This window comes from Hordeum vulgare, chromosome 3H, assembly GCF_904849725.1.
Source record: "Hordeum vulgare subsp. vulgare chromosome 3H, MorexV3_pseudomolecules_assembly, whole genome shotgun sequence".
Lineage (NCBI taxonomy): Eukaryota > Viridiplantae > Streptophyta > Magnoliopsida > Poales > Poaceae > Hordeum > Hordeum vulgare.
Window position 1 is genome coordinate 132,009,755 of NC_058520.1, and position 27,530 is coordinate 132,037,284.

The window sequence follows — 27,530 nt, forward strand, 5'->3', positions numbered from 1 at the left end:
GATTTTGATCCCACATGTAATTGCTATGAGAAAGGAAAATATTGTGGTAGAAACTTTCATGTTACCAAATTACCTCTTGTTATGTTGAGATTGCTATTGTCTCTTTCTTCTTCCTTGCATTTGGTAACTATTGGTTGTCTTGCCAAATTTTCTCCTATAAAATGCCTATGCATAGGAAGTATGTTAGACTTAGATGTGATTTTCACATGCTTTATGATGCTCTCGTTGTGCTTCAATTATTGTCTTTTATGTGAGCATCATTGAAATCCTTATGCCTAGCTAAGGGCGTTAAACAATAGCGCTTGTTGGGAGGCAACACAATAAATTTATCTTTTTCTTTATGTTTTTTTGCGTCCGCACCATCATAATTCTGTTATGATAGTGTCTTTTGTGTTTCTTTTTGTGTTTGATCCAAGCAAAACCTTTATGACTAGTCTTGGTAATGGTTGTTTGATCCTGTTGGAAAAAGACAGAAACTTTTCGCTCACGATATGATTTTTCATTTTTATTAAGAAAGAGCTTTTGAGTTAATTCTTTTTGCTGCTGGTTGATATGCCTTTTTCCCAGGCAGTCGTAATGTTTCAGAATTTTTGAGGTACCAGAAGTATACGAAGTATACAAATTACTACAGACTGGTCTGTTTTTCATAGATTCTATTTTTGTTGAGTTGGTTGCTTGTTTTGATGAAGCTATGGATAGTATCGGGGGTACTAGCCATGGAAAAATGAGAATACAGTAGCACAACACCAATATAAATAGAAATCAAGATTGCTACAGTACCAAAAGTGGTGGTAGTTTGTTTTCTTGTGCTAATGTTATCACGAGTTTCTGTTTAAGTTTTGTGTTGTGAAGTTTTCAAGTTTTGGGTGATGTTCTCATGGACAAAGAGATAAGGAGTGGAAAGAGCTCAAGCTTGGGGATGCCCAAGGCATCCCAAGCCAAATTCAAGGACACCAAAAAGCCTAAGCTTGGGGATGCCTCGGGAAGGCATCCCCTCTTTCGTCTTCAATCCATCGGTAACGTTACTTGGAGCTATATTTTTATTCACCACATGATATGTGTTTTTCTTGGAGCGTCTTGTATCGTAGGAGTCTTTTATTTTTTTTGTGTCACAATCATCCTTGCTGCACACCTTTAGAGAGAGACATGCACTCATCATGATTTTGCTAGAATGTTCATAGTGCTTCACTTATATCTTTTGAGCTAGATAATTTTGCTCTATGTGCTTCACTTAGATCTTTTAGAGCACGGCGGTGCGTGACTTGGTAGTTGGCTTATGCTATGAAAGTAGTCCCAAAGGTGATAGGTACCCAAAGAGGATACAAAAACCTCCATCTTCATGTGCATTGAGTAGAAAGAGAAGTCTTGATTCCTCTCAATTAGTTTTAAGACGTGGATTTGGTAATATTAAGAGCTATGTTAGTAGGGTGTTGTGAATCTAGAAATACTTGTGTTGAAGTTAGTGATTCCCGTAGCATGCACGTATGGTAAACCACTATGTTAGGAATTCGGAGCATAATTTATCTATTGATTGTCATCCTTTGTGTTGAGGTCGGGATCGCGCGATGGTTAACACCTACCAACCCTTCCCCTAGGAGTATGCGTTTAGCACTTTGTTTCGATTACTAATACAAACTTTCGCAACAAGTATGTGAGTTCTTCATGACTAATGTGAGTCCACGGTATAGATGCACTTTCGCCTTCCACCATTGCTAGCCTCTCTAGTGCCGCGCAATTTTCGCCGGTACACAAATCCACCATATGCCTTCCTCAAAACAGCCACCATACCTACCTACTATGGCATTTTCATAGCCATTCCGAGATATATTGCCATGCAACTCCCACCGTTCGGTCTCATGACTTGTGCCGTCACTCTTATATTGCCATTGCATGATCGTAGGATAGCTAGCGAGATGTTTCAACGTCATACGCCAAGCTAGATCGTTGCACATCCCGTTACACTGCCGGAGGCATTTCCTATAGAGTCATTTCTAAGCTTTGAGTTGTGAGTAAATAAAAGTGTGATGATCATCATTATTAGAGCATTGTCCCATGTGAGGAAATAAAAAAAAAGAGGCCAAAGAGACCAAATAAAAAAAAGAAAAAAAAGAGGCCTAAGAGCCCAAACAAAAAAAAAGAAAAAAAGAGAGAGAGAAAAAGAGAGAAGGGACAATGCTACTATCTTTTTCCACACTTGTGCTTCGTAATAGCACCATGTTCTTCATGTTTGAGAGCCTCTCGTTTCGTCACTACCATATGCTAGTGGGAATCTTCATTATATAACTTGGCTTGTATATTCCAATAATGGGCTTCCTCAAATTGCCCTAGGTCTTCATGAGCAAGCAAGTTGGATGCACACCCACTTGTTCTCCTTTTGAGCTTTCACATACTTATAGCTCTAGTGGATCCTTTGTATGGCAATCCCTACTCATTCACATTGATATATATTAATGGGCATCTCCATAGCCCTTTGATACGCCGAGTCAATATGACCATCTCCTCCTTTTTGTCTCACAACCACCACCACACTCTATTCCACCTATAGTGCTATATCCATGGCTCACGCTCATGTATTGCGTGATAGTTATAAAAAGTTTGAGAAAGTAAGAGTGCGAAAAAAATTACATGGCCAATACCGAGGTCGCGCATGATTTACATTAGTTGTGTGAGGATGATGGAGCATAGCCAGACTATATGATTTTGTAGGGATAACTTTCCTTGGCCTTGTTATTTTGAAATTTCATGATTACCTGGCTAGTTTGCTTGAAGTATTATTGTTTTCATGTCAATAGCAAACTATTGTTTTGAATCTTACGTATCTGAACATTCATTTCACACGAAAGAAGTTGCAAAGGACAACTATGCTAGGTAGCATTCCACATCAAAAATCAGTCTTTATCACTTCCCTACTCGAGGACGAGCAGGAGTTAAACTTGAAGATGCTTAATACGTCTCCAACGTATCTATAATTTTTTATGGTTTCATGCTATTATCTTGTCAAACTTTGGAAGTTTTGTATGCCTTTTATATCTTTTTTGAGACTAACTTATTAACTCAGTGCCAAGTGCCAGTTCCAGTTTTTTCCATGTTTTTGACTCCTTTCAGAGGAGCATTTTAAACGGAGACCAAACGGAACGAAACTGCCAAAAAGATTTTTTTTTCCAAAACAGAAAAAGATCGGGAAGCCTCGGAATTAGGGCAGGAGGCCACCAGGGACCCCACAAGCCCCCTAGCCGCGACCAGGGGCCCGCGCCTCCCAGGCTTGTGGGCTCCCTGGGCCATCTTTGGCCTAGGTCTTTCGCCTATAAATTCCCTAAATCCCAGAAAAAATCAGGAGATCATCGAAAGTACTTTTCCACCGCCGCAAGCTTCTGTCTCCGCAAGATCCCATCTGGGGCACGTTCTCGTGCCCTGCCGGAGGGGGGATTCGAATACGAAGGGCTTCTTCATCAACACCATGACCTCTCCGATGATGCGTGACTAGTTCACCATAGACCTACGGGTCCATAGCTAGTAGCTAGATGGCTTCTTCTCTCTCTTGGATCTTCAATACAAAGTTCTCCATGATCTTCATGGAGATCTATCCGATGTAATCTTGTTTTGCGGTGTGTTTGTCGAGATCTGATGAATTGTGGATTTATGATCAAATTATCTATGAATCTTATTTGAGTTTCTTCTGATCTCTCTTATGCATGATTTCATATCCTTGTAATTCTCTTCGAGTTGTGGGTTTTGTTTGGCCAACTAGATCTATGATTCTTGCAATGGGAGAAGTGCTTGGTTTTGGGTTCAGACCGTGCGGTGACCTCACCCAGTGACAGAAGGGGTAGCGAGGCACGCATCGTGTTGTTGCCACCAAGGGTAAAAAGATGGGGTTTTCATCATTGGTTTGAGTTTATCCCTCTACATCATGTCATCTTGCTTAAGGCGTTACTCTGTTCGTCATGAACTCAATACACTAGATGCATGCTGGATAGCGGTCGATGTGTGGAGTAATAGTAGTAGATGTAGAAAGTATCGGTCTACTTGACTCGGACGTGATGCCTATATGTATGATCATTGCCTTAGATATCGTCAGGACTTTGCGCGGTTCTATCAGTTGCTCGACAGTAATTTGTTCACCCACCGTAATATTTTCTATTCTGAGAGAAGCCTCTAGTGAACACTATGGCCCTGGGGTCTACTCCACACCATATTTTCAGCCTTACACTTTTACTTCGTTGCACTTTCCGCCTTCAGATCTCACTTTGCAATCAATCTTGAAGGGATTGACAACCCCTTTATAGCGTTGGGTGCAAGCTCTTTGTGTTTTGAGGTACTCTGGACTTAACGAGATTCTCCTACTGGATTGATACCTTGGTTCTCAAACTGAGGCAGATACTTACTACTCCTGTGATGCATCACCCTTTCCTCTTCAAGGGAAAACCAACGCAAGCTCAAGAGACGACAGAAGGTTTCTGTCGACGTAGCACGCACCTCTTATACAAGATTAGTGCTTACGCGGACCACTCGGGCGCACGTTGCTCCATTGCTCATCTCTGAAGAGCTTAGACTGATACCACGATGTCGAGTACCCATAACTTCTTCCACGTGAAGGTTAGCGCGAAAAGGTCAACGACCAACTCAGATCAAATACCCAAATCCCACTAGCATTTTAATTAACACTCCGATGATGATCATCAATCCACGATATGTGGTCCCATCACCCCGTCTCGAGGATGTATGGCAGGGGCCAAGAATGCCCGAACACGCCTCATCACATTCACGTGGGAATCCACCCGGAACACACCTGTCATCATGTTCCTAGTAGTAAGCGCAAGTAACCGTGTGGCTGTAACATCACATTGATATGAGGTATCACCCTTGATGGATTCCGAACGATGTAGCTGTCAAGGTGACCAGGGAGGAATCACCCTCGATGGTCCACACTTGAGGGGTTACACAATCGAGTCATTAACGGAGGTGGTGAAGGAGGAATCACCCTCGATAAACCACTGCCGTTTAACTACACTACAGAGCTAACATCAGGAGTACGTAATGAGGTGTCACCCTCGGTACTCGATAGTAGCTCTGAAGTGTCGTACAATAAGGGGGTGTGAAGTGATGTGACGAGTCTTGGCTCGTCGATCAGTTGATCGCGACTTCAATGATAAAGCGAGGTAATTGGGACTTAGGGGTCAATGGGGATCGCTGCTCCACCTATAGTAAGCATTTAATGTACAATAGATTATAGTAGCAATTCAACAAAAATAAGATATGCATCAGAATAGGAGCTATCTACAACGGTAGAAAAATCTAATGCAATCATGAGGGAGAAAGAATAGGTGATATAGGAACGATCAAGGGCGGGTTGCTTGCCTTGTTGCTCTACTCCAAAAGGCTGGTCGTCAGGAGGGTGGTCATACTCGATAGCAGCGGCAACAATGACGGCTTCATCATCTACGAGAGAGAAGAGGGGGAAGAAACAATAAATAAAGGCAGACAGATGCATCACGATGCATGACATGGCAATATGCAGTGCTAGGCACGAGCTAACACATTACTACACGCCATGGACGGAGCGGGACAATATCTGACGATATTTCCAAGGTCTCTTGCAACTGTCGTACAAATGAATTAGGGAGGAAAGTCCCATGTTCATTATTCTAGGAGCATGTCACAAGTTAACGGATAGCGTATTCGGATTTGTGGGATTTTTCTGATCAACTTTCATATCTAAATTATTTTCATCTCACTTACGGTTTATTTTCTATTTATTTTCAGAGTTTTTAAGATTATCTGAAATTTCCTGTAATTATTACTTATTCAAAAAATAGACAGTAGTGCTAGGTGCACCCAGTCCAGTGCACCCAAAGGGGTACCAAAGACTGATCGGTGGGGCCACTCAACTGCTGACGCAGTAGTTGATGGGTCAACCATTGACTGCTCAACGGGCCTAGTGGGACCCACGTGTCAGTGGCATGGAGGGGGATTATAATTGACCCCCATTGATGTAGACCAATCCAATGGCCTCGGGCCCATGTGTCAACGACAAGGGGGGGGGGGTAATTAGGCGTGTCATTAGTGGCAAATGATGCTGGACAAGTCAGCGGTAGCCGGAGTTGGTCGGCGGTGACCAACTCCGCGGCGGAAGTCTGCCGGAGTTGCTCGAGCTCGCGCTACGGGGCACCATGTCACGTGCGGTTGGGTATTCTCAAACGGGCCAATCATGGCACATCGAATGATGGTGTTAGCTCGTGCAGGGGGCTTGGCAAGGGCTCCGGCGACGAGCCGCGGCAGCGGTTGCTTTCGGACTTGCACGGGAGCGCGTCTACAACAAGCAAAATGAGCAAAGCAACGGTGACGCAGGCTCTGAAGCTCACCGGGAGGAAGTTGGTACTACCCAACCAAGACAGAGGGGCTCGGGAGCTCGAGCTGGCCAACCATGGCGGCGGCCAGAGGTCGGAATGGCAGCAGCTAGCTAGCGGGCCTACGAGAGCGTAGCGAGGGATCAAGGGGACTACGAGGGGGAGCTCACATCATTGCAGCAAAGGCTCGGAGAGGCGTGAGGAGGTGGAAGTCGAGTGGATCTGACGGAGACGTTCGCTCGGACCGAGAAGGGGAAAGTGCTCGGGGACAATGGTGCAGCGAGCCACAACTCGAATTGGTGCGCAAGGTGGATGAAGGGGAGGTCCTCGAAGCTCCAAAACACAGTGAGGGGGCGCCGTGACATAGGTGGACGTGAGCTTCACCATGGCGCGACCATGGATGCACTCGTGCGAGCTCGAATCCGAGGGGGCGAAGTGACATGGGGGGTTAGAGAGGGTTATAGGGTTTGCGAGAGTGAGAGAGAGTGAGGGGGCTCGTTCTTATCCAGCTTTAGCGCTCGATGGTCGTGCGTGAGCGTCAGCTGCCATGGCGCGCCGGCCTTTTCCTGTTGCTCACAAGAGGAAGGAGAAAGGCTAGGCAACTTGGGCCAGGCCTTCCTGTAGCACTTGGGCTTCAGGGCCCAGCAGGCCTTTTTCTTTCATTTCTGTTTTCCTTTTGTAGTTTGTGTTCTATGTATTTTTAGACCAAATTTCCTTTAGCAAAAATGTGTGACTTGCTCCATTAAATCACACGCTATATTCGGCACTGACACGAAAATATTTGCACCCATTTGAATCTCTTAGAATATTTTCCATGAATTTAAAATGCTTTTAAATTGCAGTTGGGCTCTCTTTTGGATGGTGGGGTCCACACCAACATTAAGGTGATCTTGTTTTCCTTAACAACAATTGTTTTGGAATTTTTGACAAGTGTGCAACATTTTTTCCTTTGTTGTTTGAGGTTTTATTTTGTCACTATAAAATTCAATGGCTTTAGGTGGTGGAATTTGAAATGAGATATGGAATTCATAGTGGTCAAGCACTATTCACCAAAATGAATAAGCTTGATCATGGTGATCACTATAGCTTGATTACATGGGTTACTATAGCTGGTAATGAGGGGGTGTTACAGCTATCCACCACTAAAAGAAATTCTCGGCCTCAGAATTAAGAGGTGGAAATAAGGCGGAAAAGAATTTGGTTATGAAAATCTATTGAATCTTCTTGTACTTGTTGCTCTCACAGAAGAGGTTGGTCCTACTCATTGATGTATTCAATACTTTGATTCTGGTCAATCTCATGGAGTCGTCATCCTTCCTTCGGGATCTTCATCGCCCTACAAATGCGATAAGAGGGAAAATTCTGGAAGAACGTAATACACAAAGTTGGGCATCTAACTGCGAACTCAAGGAAGAGGACATGAATTATTCTTAAAGTTGTAACTCACAAAATTCATTAAGAGTAACATGCGATGATACCAATGTTTCAAACGTTAAGGCAATCGCTTGATGCCTATGTAGAGGTGAAAGGGGGTTTAGAGCAACGAAAATAAATATTGCGTCTGATATAAGAATAGATCGTCCCATTGGACGGTGGCTTGGGAATTTCACACGAAGCCAAGTGCAAAGGATACTTTGGAGTCAAAGAATGTACAGGAGAGTCAGGTTTCGATCTTGTGGAACTGTAGGTTATCGGCTCACCATGTGGGTAAGAGAAGTAAGGGTGGTGCCATCTATAATAGAGATCAGTAACACATATATAGTCATATTGTTGTAGCAAATTTAATTAAGTCACGCACAAATATTCTTCCTCGACTCCCTGCGAGAAAGCAATCTCGGAGCTGAAACATTCCAGTTAAGTTACTCTTCTAGTTGTATTAGATTGGGATACAATTCCAAGTCGTCTTGTGACCGTGGACATGGCTATTCGAATGGTTAATTTCATCCCTACACGGGTGCACCATAGTACCCAACACGCTCAATCACACTCTGGCCAGACACACATTCCTAGGTCATGCCCGGCCTCGGAAAATCGACACGTCGTAGCCCTACCTAAGCTCAACACAGGGGCTAGCCCGTCGGTCTAAATCCTAAGCGCGCAGGGGTCATGGGCCCATCAATCTTTGCACTCCTGCACTATGTGAGGGCCGATGATGTTAGTCTTGGCACCTCTTATACAAGATCAATTCTTCCGCAGACCACTCGGCACGCGTCGCTCCATTGCCAACGTCTCAAGAGCTTCAGCTGATACCACGATGTCGAGTATCCATAACTTCTCCCACGTGAAGGTTAGTGTGAAAAGGTCAACGACAAACTCAGATCAAATACCGAAATCCCTTTAGAATTTTAATTAACACTCCGGCGACGATCAGCAATCCACGATATGTGGTCCCATCGCCCCGTCTCGAGGATGTGTGAAAAGGTCCAAGAATGCCCGGCCGCGCCTCATCACATTCACGCTCGAATCCACCCGCAACACACTTGTCATCATGTTCCCAGTAGTAAGGTCAAGTAACCCTGTGGCCTTAACATCAGAGGGATCCGGGGTATCACCCTCGATGGATTCCGAATGATGTAACCATCAAGGTGACTAGGGAGGAATCACCCTTGATGGTCCATGTTTGAGGGGTTGCACAACATGGTCGTTAACACAGGTGGTGAAGGAGGAATCACCCTCGATAAGCCACCGCTGGTTAACTACACTACAAAGCTAACATCAGGACTATGTAACGAGGTGTCACCCTCGGTACTCGATAGTAGCTCTACAGTGTCATACAACAAGGGGGTGTGAAGTGATGTGACGGGTCTTGGCCCGTCGATCATTTGATCGATAGTTCCATGATAAAGCGGGGAAACTGGAATAAGGGGTCAATGGGGATCACTGCTCCATCTATACTAAGCATTTAATGTGCAATAGAGTATAATAGGAGTTCAACAAAAATAGGTTATGAATCAGAATAGGAGCTATCTACAACAGCAGCGAAATCTATGCAAGCATGAGGGAGAAAGAATGGGCAATATAGGAATGGTCAAGAGGGGGGTTGCTTGCCTTGTTGCTCTGCTGCAAAAGGCTGGTCGTCAGGAGGGTAGTCGTACTTGGCAGTAGCGTCAGCTTCGGCATTTACCAGAGAGAAGAGGGGGAAGAAACAATAAATAAAGGCAGACACATGCATCACGATGCATGACATGGCAATATGCAGTGTTAGGCACGAGCTAACGCAGTACTACACGTCATGGATGGACCGGGAAAATATCTCACGATATTTCCTGGGTCTCTCACTACTAGTGGACAGATGAATCAGGGAGCAAATTTCCATGTTCAGCATGCTAGGAGCATGTGAGAGCTGAATGGATAGCATATTCGGATTTGTGGGATTTTTCTGATCAATTTTCATATATAAATTATTTTTCATGTAACTTAGAGTGTATTTTCTATTTATTTTCAAAGTTTTCAAGATTTTTTGAAATTTCCTATGATTAATACTAATTCAAACAAAAAAACAATAGTGCTAGGTGCACCCAATCCAGTCCACCTAGCGGGGTATGCGAGACCGATGGGGCAAGTCAACTACTGTTGACTCGTTAGTGGGCCTAGTGGGACTCACTTGTCACGGGCACAGAGGGGGATTATAATTAACCCCCGTTTATGTAGACTAACCTAATGGCCTTGCCCCGTGTGTCAGCTACACGCAAGGGGAGGGTAATTAGGGGTGTCATTAGTGGAAAATGATGTTGGACACATCAGTTGTAGCCGGACTTGGCCTGTGACGACCAAATCCGCGACGAAAGTCCACCGAGTTGCTCGGGCTCGCGCTATGGGGCATCATTTCGCGTGTGGTTGGGTGCTCTCGAACGAGCCAAGCATGGTGCGTCGAATGATGGCATTAGCTCGCGACGAGCCGCGACGGCGGTTGCTTTCGGACCCACATGGGTGCGCGTCTACATCAAGCAAAATGAGCAAAGCAACAGCGACGCAGGCTCTGAAGCTCACCAGGACAACGTTGGTGCTTCCCAACCGAGACGGAGGGGCTCGGTGTTAGACTGTATATACGTAGCCCTGTATACATATACTGTACATTGTATTCTACCCCTTGGGTATCCTTATATAATGAGATAGCCACACCCCGTTTAGGGTGTCGAGCACTTCCCAAACATTACGTTTTACATGGTATCAGTTTAGGTTACGATGTCTTCCGCTGCTACGCCGCCGCCACCACCGCCGCCGACCTCTGGCGCCGCACCAGCCTCTGGCGCCGCTCCAACCGCCGTGGCACCGGCCCTCACCCCCGCGTCGCCGTTCCTCGCCTCCCGGCCTCTGGCGATGGCCTATGGGGACCCGACATCGCCCCGCCATCCGATTGGATCGGATCCCACCGCCCAGCCTGGGGCTGCTGCCCCCTCTGGCGCGCCTCAACCCGTCCATGGCGCCCCGCCGCCATCGTCGTCCTGGCCGGTCCCCTACGGCGCGCCGTCTGTGCCGCAGCACTACGCTGTGCCCCCTCTTCCCTACTATGGCACGCCTTCGCCGTACCAGTCTGTGCCGCCGCCGCCGATCTGCGCCACGTCTACACCGCACCACTACTCGCCGCCGACGGTCTACCCTGCGCCGTTTCAGCCGTCCCAGGGAGCTGCGGCTGCGTTTCCCTACGGGGCTCCTGCCGTGGAACCCTACGGTGCCCCCGCGATCGGTTCCTCTGGAGCCCCGCCCTACTCGGTGGTTGCTGGTCATCCCGGGGCGGCCCCGTCGATGGGCTTCTATGCCCCGCCACCGGTGCATGCTGACCCGGCTGCGCTGCCATCGCCGTTCTACTTCTCGCATCTCCTGCCGGTGAAGCTTGCGATGGACAACTACTTGTCCTGGCGTGCCCAGGTGCTGCCCCTTCTAAGGAGTCGCCACCTCGAGGGCTACGTCGATGGCTCTATCCCGTGTCCGCCGCCTCATCACCCGGCGTATCACACATGGGTGGCTCAGGATCAAGCCATCCTCTCCGCCATCCAGTCCTCGCTCACCCCGAGCGTCTCCTCGCTGGTCATCTTCGCCGCTATGTCCCGGGAGGCGTGGGCGGCGCTTCACACAAGCTTTGCCTCCCAGTCTCAGGCGCGTGCTCATTCTATACGCACCGAGCTGGGTGAGACTAAGCTTGGTGACCTCAGCATCACGGACTACTTCAACAAGATGCAAGGTCTAGCCGACACGTTGGCCTCCGTTGGTCAGTCACTACAGGATGAGGAGTTCACCACCTTTGTGCTTAACGGGCTTGATGATGATTATGACAATCTTATTGAGAATGTCCACGGCTGTGATGATCCGCTACCATCTCGTGAGCTCTATGCACGGCTCCTTGGCCGTGAACAGCGCATCAAGGCGCGCCGCGTCTCCCCTGGCTTCGCCTCTGCCAATCCCGCGACTCGTGGCAAGCCCCCGCGGTCATCTTCCTCCAACAACAGATCGGCGTCGTCCCCACAACCGGCTTCACGGGGCAATGCTCCGACCATCACGGGCGGCAATCGGCCGGTGGCATGCTGCTCCTCTTGTGGCGCCCCGCACGCCTGCCAGCTCTGTGGAATTGAGCGGCACATTGCCTCTCGCTGCCATCGACGCTACAAGCAAGACTTCCTTGGCCTTGGCAACAATGGCAAAGGGAATGACAAGCAGGCTGCTGCTGCGGTAACGGGTCATGATTCTGGACGCACGCCATCTTACTCCATTGATCCTGCTTGGTACATGGACACTGGCGCCACCAACCACCTCACCAGCGAGATGAGCAAGCTCTCTACTCAGGAGCCATATCGCGGTCATGATCGGGTTCACACTGCAAACGGAGCAGGTATGCACATCTCACATGTTGGTTAGGCCTCTCTCCTTACACATAATTTTCGCCCATTGCATCTCTCCAATGTCCTTCGAGTTCCCTCCGCTACACGCAGTTTGTTGTCCATTCCTCAACTTACTCGTGATAATAATGTCCTTGCTGAGTTTCACCCTTTTTGTTTCTTTATCAAGGACTGGGAAACGAGGGCCATTCTGCTTAGCGGTCGCCTTCGGCATGGCCTATATGCTCTTGATGCGCTGCCACCATCTTCCACGTCGTCTTCTCCCCAGGTGTTCACTAGTGTACGTGTGCCGTCTACACACTGGCATGCACGCCTTGGTCACCCGGCGGCCCCCATAGTTTGACATATATTGCATCGTCATGATCTACCAGTTGCGTCCAATAAAAATGCTGAAACTATCTGTGATGCCTGTCAGCAGGGCAAGAGTCATCAACTTCCGTTTTCAGATTCTAGTCGTGTTGTGAAACATCCTCTTGAGCTTGTGTTTTCCGATGTATGGGGTCATGCCTAGACGTCCGTGAGTGGTCACAATTATTATGTCAGTTTTATTGATGCTTAAAGTCGGTTTACTTGGCTATATCTTATTAAGCGCAAGTCTGATGTATTTGATGTCTTTGTTCAGTTTGAAGCCCACGTTGAGCGTCTCCTTAAGCACAAAATCATTCATGTGCAATCCGACTGGGGGGTGAATACCACCACCTCAACTTGTTCTTTAACAAGCTTGGGATCTCGCATCGTGTGTCAAGTCCTCATACACATCAGCAAAATGGAACTGCCGAACTTAAGCATCGTCATCTTGTTGAAACAGGACTAACCCTACTAGCTCATGCTTCTGTCCCGTTTCGTTGTTGGAGTGATGCCTTCTCCACAGCCTGTTTTCTTATAAATAGGCTTCCCTCGAGACTTCTAAAAATGAAAACCCCGCTTGAACTCCTACTTAATGAAATTCCAGACTACACCTTTTTCAAAGTGTTTGGGTGTGCATGTTGGCCTCACCTCCGTCCGTATAACAAACATAAGCTCGAGTTTCGGTCCAAGAAGTGTGTTTTTCTAGGGTATAGTTCTCTTCACAAAGGGTACAAATGCTTACATGTCCCTACCAATCGCGTCTACATCTCTCGTGACGTTGTGTTTGATGAAAACGTGTTCCCCCTTCGCACACTTCCGACCCACCCTACCTGTCCTCCCTCACAAGTGCCCATGCCTATACCTTCGCCAGACCAATTTGTTGATGTTGCATATACCCCTGCGTTGCTTCCTAATCATGCTGCAGGTATTGGACGTGGCCCTCGCCTGGAACTACTTGAGGAGAGGATTTCGGACGAGCCTCCTGCTCAGGACGTGCATGGGCCATGCACAGCGGGTGGAGTACGCCCCGCTCGCCCACCCGTTCCTGCCTCGCCCGTGGTGGCTCCCCTGCGCGACGTGCATGGGCCATGCATCGTGGGTGGCGTTCGCCCCGCCCGCCAGCCCGACTGCGCCTCGCTCGTGGCCTCCGTCCTGCGCGACGTGCCTGCGCCATGCACAGCGGGTGGAGCCCGCCATCCCGTCACCCCGACGCGTGGCTCCACGATGCTGGTCTCGCCGGGCCAGCCGAGGCTGCCTCGCCCGGTGCTCAGCCGGCCTCTCCTATGTCGGCCGCTGCCACGCCCGGCTCCCAGCCGGCCTCACCTGGGTTGGCTGCTGTTTCGCCGGATCCCGGGCTGCCGACCAGCTCTGCGTCGACGGTCTCGGCTCCATCATCTCCTGCACCAACACCGCCTGTACTGCCTGCTGTCACGCATCATCCTCGCACACGTAGCCAATCCGGTGTTCTTTGTCCAAAGGAACGCACGGATGGTATGGTTGCGTGGCTGGCTGCGTGTATGGCTCATGCTATTGCTGATCCCACTGCCGAGCCTCGTCATTTTCAGGCTGCACTCAGTATTCCACACTGGCATATGGCAATGGAACAGGAAGTTCAGGCTCTCCACAAGAATAACACTTGGCGCCTTGTTCCTCCAGTTTCTGCTGTCAACGTTATTGATTCCAAGTGGGTTTTTAAAGTCAAACGACATGCTGATGGCTCCATTGAACGCTACAAGGCACGGTTGGTTGCCAAGGGCTTCAAACAGAGGTATGGTCTTGATTATGAAGACACGTTCAGTCCAGTCATCAAGCCCACTACCATTCGGTTGCTACTGTCTCTTGCTGTTACTAGAGGATGGTTCCTTCGTCAGCTTGATGTACAGAATGCTTTTCTTCATGGAGTTCTGGAGGAGGAGGTTTATATGCGTCAGCCACCTGGTTTTGTTGATCCAGCTCGCCCTCATCATCTCTGTCGTCTGGTTAAGGCATTGTATGGACTCAAGCAGGCTCCTCGCGTGTGGCATGCTTGCCTTGGATCTGTTCTTCGGGCTCTTGGGTTTACTCCCTCCACTGCTGATACGTCGCTCTTTCTACTCCAGCGCCCTGAGGTTACGATGTATCTTTTGGTATATGTTGATGACATCATTCTCATTAGTTCCTCTGACTCTGCTGCTGATCGTCTTGTGACTGCCCTTAGTGCTGATTTTGCTGTCAAGGATTTAGGTGCTCTACATTTTTTCCTAGGTATGGAGGTTTCACGTTATTCTGTTAGGCTGACTCTCACTCAGAAGAAGTACTCCTTGGACTTGTTGCGACGTGCTGGTATGCTCAAATGCAACCATGCTATCACCCTGATGTCTGCCACTGATCGGTTGTCTGCTCTTGATGGTGATTCTCTATCCTCTGATGATGCTACTAAGTATCGTAGCCTTGTTGGTGGTTTACAATAACTCACCATTACTCGGCCTTATATCTCCTACGCAGTCAACCGTGTGTGTCAATTTCTGCATGCGCCCAGGACATCTCATTTGTCAGCAGTAAAACGTATTTTGCGCTATGTCAGCCTTACTGCTTCCTATGGCTTGCTTCTTTAGCCGGCACCTTCGTTGGAGTTGTCTGCTTTCTCTGATGCGGACTGGGCTGGTAGTCCTGACGACAGGCGATCCACGGGGGGATATGCGGTATTTCTGGGTTCTAACTTGATCGCCTGGAATGCTCGTAAGCAAGCAACAGTGTCTCGCAGTAGTACTGAAGCTGAGTACAAAGCTGTTGCTGACGCGACTGCTGAGATTATATGGGTACAGTCTCTATTGAGAGAGTTGCATGTTACTCAAGCTTATCCTCCGGTTCTGTGGTGTGACAACATCGGTGCTACCTATCTTTCATCCAACCCGGTGTTTCATGCTAGGACTAAACACATTGAAGTGTACTATCACTTTGTTCGGGAACGCGTTGCACAGAAGCTACTTTCTATCAAGTTCATCTCATCAAAGGATCAACTTGCTGACATCTTCACGAAGCCTCTTCCACAACCACAGTTTGTAGGCTGTAGACGCAATCTTAACTTGCTTTGTACTTCAGGCCATAGTTAAGATTGAGGGAGGGTGTTAGACTGTATATACGTAGCCCTATATACATATACTGTACATTGTATTCTACCCATTGGATACCCTTATATAATGAGATAGCCACACCTCGTTTAGGGTGTCGAGCACTTCCCAAACATTACGTTTTACACTCGGGAGCTCGAGGTGGCCAACCATGGCGGCGGCCAGAGCTCGGAACGACGGCAGCTAGCTAGCGGGCCTATGGGAGTGCAACGAGGGAGGGGACTACGAGGGGGAGCTTACATCGTTGCAGGGAAGGCCCGGGGAGGCGTGAGGAGGTCTGAGTCGAGTGGATTGGTCGGAGATGTCCGCCGGGACCTAGAAGGGGGAAGTGCTCGGGGATGACGGCGCAACGAGACACGGCTCGAATTGGTGCACGAGGTAGACGAAGGGGAGGCCCGCGGAGCTGCACAACACAGCAAAGGGACGTCGGGACACAAGTGGCCACTAGCTTCACCACGACACCACCATGGATGCGCTCGGGCGAGCTCGAATCCGAGGAGGGAAGAGATAGAGGGGGGCTATAGAGGTTTCTAGGGGGGCTCGTTCTTATCCAGGTTTGGTGCTCGATGTCTGTGCGCGAGCGTCGGCGGCCATGGCACGCCGGCCTTTTCCTATTGCTGGCGAGAGGAAGGAGAAAGGCTGGCCGACTTGGGCCAGGCCATCCTGTAGCACTTGGGCCTCACGGCCCAGTAGGTCTTTTTCTTTCATTTCTATTTTCCTTTTATAGTTTTTGTTCGATGTATTTTTAGACCAACTTTCCTTCAGCAAAAATGTGTGACTTGCTTTATTATAACACATGCATTATTATGCACTGCCACGAAAATATTTGGACCCATTTGAATATGTCAGAATATTTTCCATTAATTTAAAATGTTTTTAAATTGCAGTTGGGATCTATTTTGGATGGTGGAGTCCACAACATCATTAAGATGATGTTGTTTTCCTTAACAACAATTGTTTTGGAATTTTTGACAAGTGCGCAACATTTTCTCTTTGTTGTTTGAGGTTTTATTTTGTCACAATAAAATTCAATGGCTTTAGGCGGTGGTATTTGAAATGAGATATGAAATTCAAAGTGGTCAAGCATTGTTTAGCAAAATAATTAAGCTTGATCATGTGATCACTGTAGCTTGATTACAGGGGTTACTGTAGCTACTAATTAGGGGTGTCACATAGAGTATTAAGTATGATAGAGAGTAATTTTTGAGGCAAGTATAATAGAGGGATTAGTTGATCCAGATAAGTTAGGAAAGTTAGATTAAAAACTGGTATTTGTTTTCAGAAATGTTCCATAAAACAAATTGCACTAATGAGAAGGATCAATTGATTTGGATAACATCAGAAATTTAGATCTCTGATTTGTTATACGTTAGAGAAATGTTGTTTGTAATAAAGAGTGGAGAAAAAATAAACCGATGCATCAAGATGAGAGAGGATTGTGGGTGAAGAGGCGAAAGAAACAGACTAAGGTGAAAGGAGAAATGAAATAAACCGTGAAACGCCGGCTACCAACACACCCTTTATGAGTCTATACCTAATAATAAAGAGGGTACTGCTTCTGACGGTACGTTATTTAAATTGCCCTCAAAGTTACAAAATATTACCCACATATGTCATCTATAAATGATGAAGAAACGTTTCACACGAGAAAATCCCCTGACCGACCGTCCATGTATAGATCTCCTATACTACACTCTATGCGTTGGGAGGAGACACAATGTGCCGTTTGGCTGGCCCATGTCCTGCGGTCTCTTTTTTAAATTTCCCTTTTTACTTTTATATTTTCTATTTTATTTTCGTATTTTCTACTTTAAATAATTTGGGTCTTAAAAAAAGTTCAGATTTTTTTAAATGTGCACATTGAAATAAAAAAATTAGTAAATCATAAGTGTTTGTAGATTTATAAAATATTCGTGATTTCGTTATAAAATGTTTTATTATTTAATTTTTTTAAAATATTGAAAACAAAATTTGAAGAAATTAGAAGTGTTCATAAGTTTTTAAGAAGTTCGTGTATGAATGTTTTTTGATGAAATCGAACAAAACTCGCCAATTCAAAAAATGTTCATGAATTGAAAATTATCGTACATTTCTTAAAAATGTCATGACTTGCAAAATAATTTATTCATTCATAAAATGTTAGCTACTTTAAAAATTATAATGCATTTCTATTTGTTTTTGTTTAAATCAAAAAGAAATTCATAAAATCAAAAAAATGTTTGTGAATTTTAAAAATATGTTCCACCAATCTTCAAAAAAATGTCGTCGATTCTACAAAGTGTTTGCCAATTCAGGAAGTTGTTTAAAAAATCTTCACTATTTTTTAAAAAGTTTGCAAATAGCTTAAAATGTTCATGAATTCAGAAAATGTTTGAAAATTTGGAAGTGTTCATGAATTTGAAAAATGGTCATGATTTCTTATGTTCACGAGTTCAAAAATGTTTATGATTTCAAATATGTGTATGAGTTTAAAAAATTATTCATGATTACGTGAAATTGAGAGTGATAGTATATTTCGGTGATGCAAGAAAATAGAGTCATGGCCATTTGAGATTATAAAAAAATCTCCTTATAACGCACAGAACCTTTGGTTAGTAGGGATTTAAAGCACATCTAGATGCGTTTTAGGGCATGTACAATGATGTTATTTTAGTAATGCTATGTAGGATAAATGACAAAGTGGAGGAGAGAGAACCTACGAAGCACCGATACGGCGACACTGATACGACGATACGGGTATGACGATACAGGTATGACGATACAGGGATACAACAATTTATAAGAACAGCAATACGACGATACGTCAAGCATATATAAATAATGATAAAATGACATATAGAAAAGCTAACATAATAAAATGTATGAGATGAGATCAAAATACCGCATCATTGGTTGTCTAATTGATTCCATACCTTCGTGTTTCTCATTCTAAAAATCGCACTATCATCAATGGGGTAACACAGCCAATCGGTCATAGACTGCCACAATCTAATTTGAACTGTAATACATCTTAACATGACAACATAAAATCAACAAATCTTTTAGAGTTAAAAACTTAAGATTGTCAAATGACAAACATATATAAAGAGCAACCTTAGATTGCACGAGTTGACCAAATAATGGAGGGGGTACTACTCTTCTTCCAACATTTTAAAAGTTTTTTCTTAATGGTGATATAGAGAGCACAATCTTCATTGAGCTCTTTATTCTCATAACAATAAATATATAAAAACTCTCACATATGAACGTGACGATAATTAAAATCAGCAAGCAATACACATCAATAATGCTCAAAGGGTGATGGAGAAAGTTAAAAGATGCCATGATTTATACTTGTATCTTCTTCACTAGCAATAGGAGGCAGCAACAACATCAACAAGTAATTTTATGCCACAAAAATCAACAAGCAACAAGCCAACAGCATCAACAAGCAATTTTATCCAACAAACAACATTCTTAGGAAACACTTTTATCCAACTACTATATTAGTACACTATCTATATAAACAGATCAACGATACATCATGTTATGAGCAATACTCAGTGGCGATACTTCAACGATACCTGTATCACCATTTTTTCCTTTTTTTAATTGAAAAAGGCGATAGTTCGGGGATACCCGTATCGAAGACGTATCTGGCGTATCGAAGTATCGACAAAGTACTGAACGGCGATACACAGATTTCTGAAATATTGGTGCTTCGTAAGAGAGAACTCATAAGATAAGGTTTGTCTTCTCTTATTTAAGAGAGAACAAGAGATGACCTCTTAGCACAATATATCTCACAATGTTTTTACGAATAACTAGCTATTGAAGATAATGCTAAGAGGTGACCCATTGTAACACATTTTTTTGTCATTTTTGAATTACATGCAAGACCTAGGATAGAACCATCTTATCAATCATTATACATGCTCTCAAAGGAACCAAAGTTTTTTTTTTAGACCTTCAAAACAAACAGCACACCATGTGTTTTGCAACAGAGATGAATAGAACCCGACATACGCAACAAGTTTATTTAAGGAAACCAGGGTTTAGCGACAAGTGGCAGGCCGGACTTGAGCCGCACGGAGAGCCCGTTCACCTCGCGCATGTCCAGTGGCGTCCCGCCCGCCGGCGCCCAGTCAAAATTGTACAACAAGTTCGCGAGCGCCACCTCCATGGTCGGCGCGGCGAACCCGATCCCAGGGCACCCCCTCCGCCCGGCGCCGAATGGTATCAGCTCAAAGTCATGCCCATTGTAGTCCACCGCGCTATCAAGAAACCTCTCCGGCAGGAACTCCTCCGCGCGCTCCCACGTCGCCGGGTCCCGGCCGATGGCCCCACGCGTTGATCACTACCCGCGTGCGCGCCGGGACGTGGTGGCCGAGTATCTCGGCGTCATTTTGTGGCTCTCGGGGCACGAGGAGCGGAACCGGTGGGTGCAGGCGTAGGGTCTCCTTGATCACGGCCTTGAGGTAGTGCAGCTTGTCCAGGTCGTCCTCGGTGATGACCTGCACGGAGCCAACGATGGCCGCCCTGATCTCGTCCTGGAGCTTACGCATGCTGTCCGGGTGTGTGACGAGCTCCGTCATGACCCACTCCATTGCCGTGCTCGTGGTGTCCGTGCCCGCAGCGAATATGTCCTGCGCATGCACGTATGTACAAGGAACATGTCAGCAACTAACAACTAGCACAGCTGCACGGCACCAAGATGAAAACACGTACCAGGATGATGGCCTTGATTTCGGTCGTGTCGAGCCGCATGCCAGCTTCTTTGTCAGTATCGTTCACGTCCAACAACACGTCCACGAAATCCCTGTGATCGTTGGCGTCAACTCCCGTCTGCCCGCCGGCTTGACGCCGCCGGCGGTGGTCGTCGATCACCTTCTGGAGCACGCCGTCGAGCGCCTCGAAAGTCCGTCTGATCTTCCCCTCCACCCACCTCACGGCGTCCAACCAGCCCAGCCACGGCACGACCTCCCAAAAAGGCGCCGTGCCGAGCAGCTCCTGGAAGTCGGTGAACACCTTCCTCAGCTCGCGTCCCTTGTCGCCTTCTTCGTACAGGCTGCGCGCGCTGTTGTCCCCGAACGCGGCGCGCGAGACCACCGTGTTGGCGTAGGCGATGAGGAGCTCACACAGGTCCACGACGGCGCCGCCCGCCCCCGCTCCGCGGACGCGCTCGACTAGCGCGGCGGCCTCCTCTTCCCGGACGCCCGCGGAAGGAGAGGATGCGACGCGAGCTGAGGAGGTGGACCACGCACACTCGGCGCGCCTGGCGCCAGTGTTGAAATTTGGAGGTGGGCCTTAGGCCCATTAGAGAATTTCAGAAAATCTACAAGGGCCCATGTAGGTGGTGGCATGGCAAGATGGTGGGAGTTTAGTCCCACCCCGCTAGTGGAGGAGAGTTTGGACCCCTTTATAAGGTTCTCTCTTCCACATGCTATTGGAGAGTGAGAAGAGAAGATGCCCTTGCGCACTCCTCCTTCGCCGCCCGCCAGCGGGTTGCCACGACGCGCCGTGGGTTGCCGCGGGAATGATCCGAGACGTCGGATCGTGGCTGTTACCGATTCGGATGTATCCACTATATGCGTAGTATGTGCTAGGTTAGCTCAAGATCAGTATGTCATTAGTCTAGTCAATGCCATGCTAGTTATTATTTTGTGGATTAATGTACTCGGAAAATTGCCTATTTACTCAACAATCCAAAAACCTAATGTCTGTAGGAATTTTTCGAGTAATGGTTTTGCTGCTGCACTGAAACCGGATAAGTTTACCGGTACTTTTTTCAAGCGTTGGCAAACGAGAACCACCTTATGGCTCACGGCTATGAACGTGTTCTGGGTAGCCGGTGTCACTCCTACGGAAACTATCACTCCTGAACAGGAGAAGATGTTTAAGGAGGCCACCGTCCTATTCCTTGGAGCAGTCATTAGCGTGATCGGAGATAAGCTGGTTGATGCATATTTACATATGCATGTTGCCAAGGACTTGTGGGAGGCGCTCGAATCTAAATTCGGGGCCACCGATGCTGGGAGTGAGATGTATGTTATGGAGCAGTTTCACGATTACAAGATGGTTGACAACCGTTCTGTATTGGAACAAGCTCATGAGATAATATGCATAGCTAAGGAACTTGAGGTTCTTAAGTGCAATTTGCCGGGCAAGTTTGTCGCGGGCTGTATAATTGCTAAGCTCCCTAATTCCTGGAGGAACTTTGCTACTACTCTGAAACATCAGAGGCGTGAGTTCTCAGTAGAGGACATCATCGGCCATCTGAGTGTTGAGCAGAACTCAAGAGCAAAGGACTCCAATGGAAAAGCGGTGGAAAGCTCTTCTGCTGCCAATATGGTACATCAGAGGAACTTCAATTCTCACAAGCCCAAGGGAAAGAACTTTGTCCAACAGAATACCGACTTCAAGAAGAAGGGGAAGAAGCCCTTCAAGAAGAATAAGAAGGGGGATGGCTGCTATACTTGTGGTTCAGAGGAACATTGGGCGAATAAATGCCCAAACAAGTACAAGAAGCCGGCGCAGGACTCCAAGTCTGCAAACATGATTGTGGGCAACAATGAAAGTGGTGCATCTGGGTACGGTAATTTACTTACTGTATTTACAGTTTGTCAGTCCACCGATTGGTGGGTGGACACGGGTGCAAATATTCATGTGTGTGCTGACTTATCTTTGTTCTCTTCTTATCAGGCCACCGGTCGCGGGTCCGTATTGATGGGGAATGCCGCGAGTGCTTCTGTTCTTGGTGTTGGCACGGTCGATCTGAAGTTTACTTCGGGAAGGATCGTGCAGCTGAAGAACATGCAGCATGTCCCCGCCATCAAGAAGAATCTCGTTAGTGGCTCCCTTCTGTGTAGAGAAGGGTTTAAGTTGGTGTTCGAGTCTAATAAAGTAGTAGTTACGAAATATGGACTTTTCGTTGGAAAAGGTTATGAATGCGGAGATCTGTTCCGCCTTTCTCTAGCAGATTTTTGTAATAAAGTCGTGAACAATATTCATTCGAGTGTTAATGAATCTGAAGTTTGGCATTCACGTCTTTGTCACATAAGTTTCGGTGTTATGTCGCGGCTAGCAAAACTGAATTTAATCCCAACTTTCACTTTGGCCAAAGGTTCTAAGTGCCACTCGTGTGTGCAAGCAAAGCAACCTCGCAAGCCTCGCAAGGCTGCAGAGGAGAGACACTTGGCACCATTAGAACTCATACATTCTGATCTTTGTGAGATGAATGGTGTGTTGACTAAAGGTGGAAAGAAATACTTCATGACATTGATAGATGATTCCACTAGATTTTGCTATGTGTATTTGTTAAATACTAAAGATGAGGCTCTACACTACTTGAAAATCTATAAGGCAGAAGTTGAGAATTAACTTGAAAAGAAAATTAAACGAGTCCGGTCTGATCGTGGTGGAGAGTACTTCTCAAACGAATTTGATTCATTTTGTGCGGAACACGGCATTATTCATGAGAGGACGCCTCCCTATTCACCCCAGTCAAACGGGGTTGCCGAGCGGAAAAACCGTACTCTAACTGATTTGGTTAACGCCATGTTAGATACATCGGGTTTATCCAAGGCATGGTGGGGGGAGGCTATATTGACCGCGTGTCATGTCCTGAATAAAGTTCCTACAAAAGATAATGAGGTCACTCCCTACGAGGAGTGGTCGAAGAGAAGGACGACACTCTCGTACTTACGTACTTGGGGCTGCTTGGCGAAAGTCAATGTACCGATCCCCAAGAAGCGTAAGCTTGGACCAAAGACTGTGGATTGCGTTAATTTGGGATACGCTAAGAATAGCGTAGGCTATAGATTTCTAGTAGTGAAATCTGAGGTACCTGACGTGAAGGTTGGTACAATAATGGAGTCGAGGGATGCTACATTCTTTGAGGATATATTTCCCATGAGAGATATGCAAAGCACTTCTAGACAGGAATCTGAGATAACTCCTGAGCCTGCCATTCCTATGGAATATTATGAACAAACACATGATGAAAATCCTGAGGAGGATGACGAGGAAGCCCGTGGTAGGGGCAAGAGACAAAGGACTGCAAAGACCTTTGGTGATGATTTCTTCGTATACCTCGTGGATGATAATCCCACTTCTATTTCAGAAGCGTATGCTTCTCCAGATACTGATTACTGGAAAGCTGCTGTCCGTAGCGAGATGGACTCCATCATGGCTAACGGGACATGGGAAATCACTGATCGTCCCTATGGTTGCAAACCATTGGGATGCAAGTGGGTGTTCAAAAAGAAGCTTAGGCCCGACGGTACGATTGAAAAGTACAAGGCTAGGCTTGTGGCCAAGGGCTATGCCCAGAAAGAAGAGGAAGATTTCTTCGATACTTATTCACCTGTGGCTAGACTGACCACCATTAGAGTACTACTCTCATTGGCGGCCTCTCATGGTCTTCTCGTTCATCAAATGGACGTTAAGACGGCCTTCCTGAATGGAGAGCTAAATGAGGAAATCTATATGCAACAGCCAGATGGCTTTGTGATAGAAGGTCAGGAAGGAAAGGTGTGTAAGTTGCTGAAATCTTTATATGGTCTGAGACAAGCACCTAAGCAATGGCATGAGAAGTTTAATACAACTCTGACATCTGTTGGCTTCGTTGTTAATGAAGCTGACAAATATGTATACTATCGCCATGGTGGGGGCGAAGGAGTTATATTGTGCTTGTATGTTGATGACATACTGATATTTGGAACCAACCTCAAAGTAATTGAGGAGGTTAAGTCTTTTCTGTCTAAAAACTTTGAGATGAAGGACCTTGGGGTGGCTGATGTTATCTTGAACATCAAGCTGTTGAGAGATGATGAGGGTGGGATTACACTTCTGCAATCCCACTATGTTGATAAGATTTTGAGTCGCTTTGGATATTCAGACTGCAAAATTTGTCAAACACCGTATGATCCTAGTGTGCTTATTCGAAAGTTTAAAGGTACAGCTATAGATCAATTGAGATTCTCTCAAATTATCGGTTCACTTATGTACCTAGCTAGCGCAACGAGGCCTGACATCGCGTTTGCTGTGAGCAAACTTAGCCGGTTTGTTGCAAACCCAGGCGATGTTCATTGGCGTGCCGTTGAAAGAATTATGCGCTACTTGAAAGGTACTGTCAACCACGGGCTTCACTATACGGGATTCCCATCGGTACTTGAAGGGTATAGTGATGCGAATTGGATCTCTGATGCTGATGAGATGAAGGCCACTACTGGGTATATGTTTACTCTTGGAGGTGGTGCTGTTTCCTGGAAGTCTTGCAAGCAAACGATCTTAACAAGATCGACAATGGAAGCAGAATTAACAGCATTAGACACATCTGGTGTCGAAGCAGAATTTCTTCGAGATCTTTTGATGGACTTACCTGTGGTTGAGAAGCCGGTTCCGGCTATCCTTATGAACTGCGATAATCAGACGGTTATTGTTAAAGTGAAGAGTTCAAAGGACAATATGAAGTCCAACAAACATATAAGAATGAGATTGAAGGCTGTCAGACGTTTGAGAAACTCCGGAGTGATAGCGTTGGATTATATCCAAACGGCTAAGAATCTGGCAGATCCCTTTACTAAAGGGCTATCACGTGTTGTGATAGATAGTGCATCGAGGGAGATGGGTATGAGACCCACATGAGTTGCCATGGTAGTAACCCAACCTATATGATCGGAGATCCCGTGAAGTAGGACCTGGGAAAACAAGCCAGTGGTGAACTGAGGAGAGTAACTTTACTAACCCACTCCGTTGGAGATGCAATACTCTCGGATACTGTACGGTAGGATGACTACTGTCTTAATGTGTTCTAAAGCTTATATGTAAGCAAGCTGCTGTCCTACAGAGCGATCTTTGGAGGAACACACCTATATGAGCTTGACTGCTGGTCACAGTCTATGAGGTTTGGGTGATCTCTAGTAAACTCATGAATAGGCCAGGAGTGTGACTAATATGCTCCACCCGAGGGGTCACCTTCGGCAGTCTAGTACTAGTAAGACTTGTGGTGAAGCTCTTTTACGCCAAGCTGACAATTCAAGGCATAGTTCATTGTTCAGTTGTAAAGGAGTGTAGCTACTTGTTCTAGGTGAAGCTCAACCTTAATAGGTCTTCACTGAAATGCTGGTATATTAAAACAGTGATTGGAACGAGGGAACACGATGTGCCCTTGAGATCTGGTGGGGGATTGTTGAAATTTGGAGGTGGGCCTTAGGCCCATTAGAGAATTTCAGAAAATCTACAAGGGCCCATGTAGGTGGTGGCATGGCAAGGTGGTGGGAGTTTAGTCCCACCCCGCTAGTGGAGGAGAGTTTAGACCCCTTTATAAGGGTCTCTCTTCCACATGCTATTGGAGAGTGAGAAGAGAAGGTGCCCTCGCGCACTCCTCCTCCGCCGCCCGCCACGCCTCGCCACGACGCGCCGCGCCGCGGATTGCGGGAATGAGCCGAGCCGAGCTCATACCTACGCGCTTATTTTTGCCGGTCAGGAACGGAGAATACGTAACGGACAAGGAACGATCCGAGACGTCGGATCGTGGCTGTTACCGACTCGGACGTGGGCTTGTCCCACGTCTCTCCACCCAGCCGCCTTTATAAGCACGCGATCGCCTACCCTAGCCGTCACGAAAATCAGATCACATCTGCCTCACGCCTTCGTTCCTTGACTGCTGCTGCCGCCGGCGACTCCGTCCCGTTTACCGCGTACACGGTCGACGGAAAAGCAGGCCTCCGAAACCTCGCCTCTCCGGTTCCTGTACGGGAGAGGGGCGATTAGGTTTTTGGGGAGCGATCACGCGACTGCTCGCCTCCGTCCGTCTGCTTCGTTTACGTCCGCGTCACCCTCGTCATCGCCATGTCTTCACCAAGCGAAGCTGATCGTCTCCGCGAGGAAGCCGAGAAGAAGACGGCAGAGGATACTGCTGCCGCCGCCGCTGCTGCTACGGCCAACTGGCCGATTGAAGGGTATGACTCGTTTATCCTCATGTTCGTATTTATTCTAGCAGTACTACTTGTTTGCATAGATGTATCCACTATATGCATAGTATGTGCTAGGTTAGCTCAAGATCAGTATGTCATTAGTCTAGTCAATGCCATGCTAGTTATTATTTTATGGATTAATGTACTCGAAAAATTGTCTATTTACTCAACAGCCAGTACTCGCCGTAGGGCGCAAACGCTACGTCGCGCCCGTAGAGGAGCCGCTCGGCCATGACGCTCCGGGGCCGGCTCGCGAAGGTCAGGTCGCGGGTCCTCATCACCTCCTCCGCGGCGGCCGCCGATGACACGACCACAGCAGGCACGCGGCCAAGCCGGAGCAGCAGAACCGGGCCGTGCGCGGCGGCCAGGGACCGCAGGGCCCGGTGCGGCAACGAGCCGAGGAGATGTAAGTGGACGAGCAGAGGAAGGCCGCGCGGCGACGGCGGAAGCTGCCACCGTCCTCCATCGCTGCCGCTGCGCAGACGGGCGGGCTTACGAAGGATGTACAAGAGAGATACGGCGAATGCGGGGAGGAGGAGCACGAGTGCAAGAGGCGAGACGGCCATGTCGTCGGGACGAGCGTGCGTTCTGGCGCCGTACTCGTAGCGCTGGCGACTGCGCTGCGTGAATGGACCAACTCGGTGGAGCACCATCTACCGACTGCAAATATTGCAGAGGCACGAGTCCCAGTTCCGTAGGTGTTAAGGGGAATCTTTTTCTCGAGCCAAAACAGATTTGCCAATCACCAGCATGAGACGCGTGAATTTCCACAATCTCATACATGCAACCACACGTATCCAACAGCTTATGCCGCTTCAATGATATACACATGCGATAATTTGGAAACAACATTGATTCAATTAATTATTGTTGATTTTCCCCGCAAAAAATATTAGTATTGGTTTTAAAACAACATTAATTGTTTCAATTAAT

General features: G+C 47.0%; 1 pseudogene; it reads right to left on the reverse strand.

Annotated features, from left to right (window-relative positions):
* Positions 1 to 19,561: 19,561 nt before the first annotated feature.
* On the reverse strand, positions 19,562 to 27,163 carry LOC123443239 (annotated as a pseudogene).
* Positions 27,164 to 27,530: the final 367 nt, after the last annotated feature.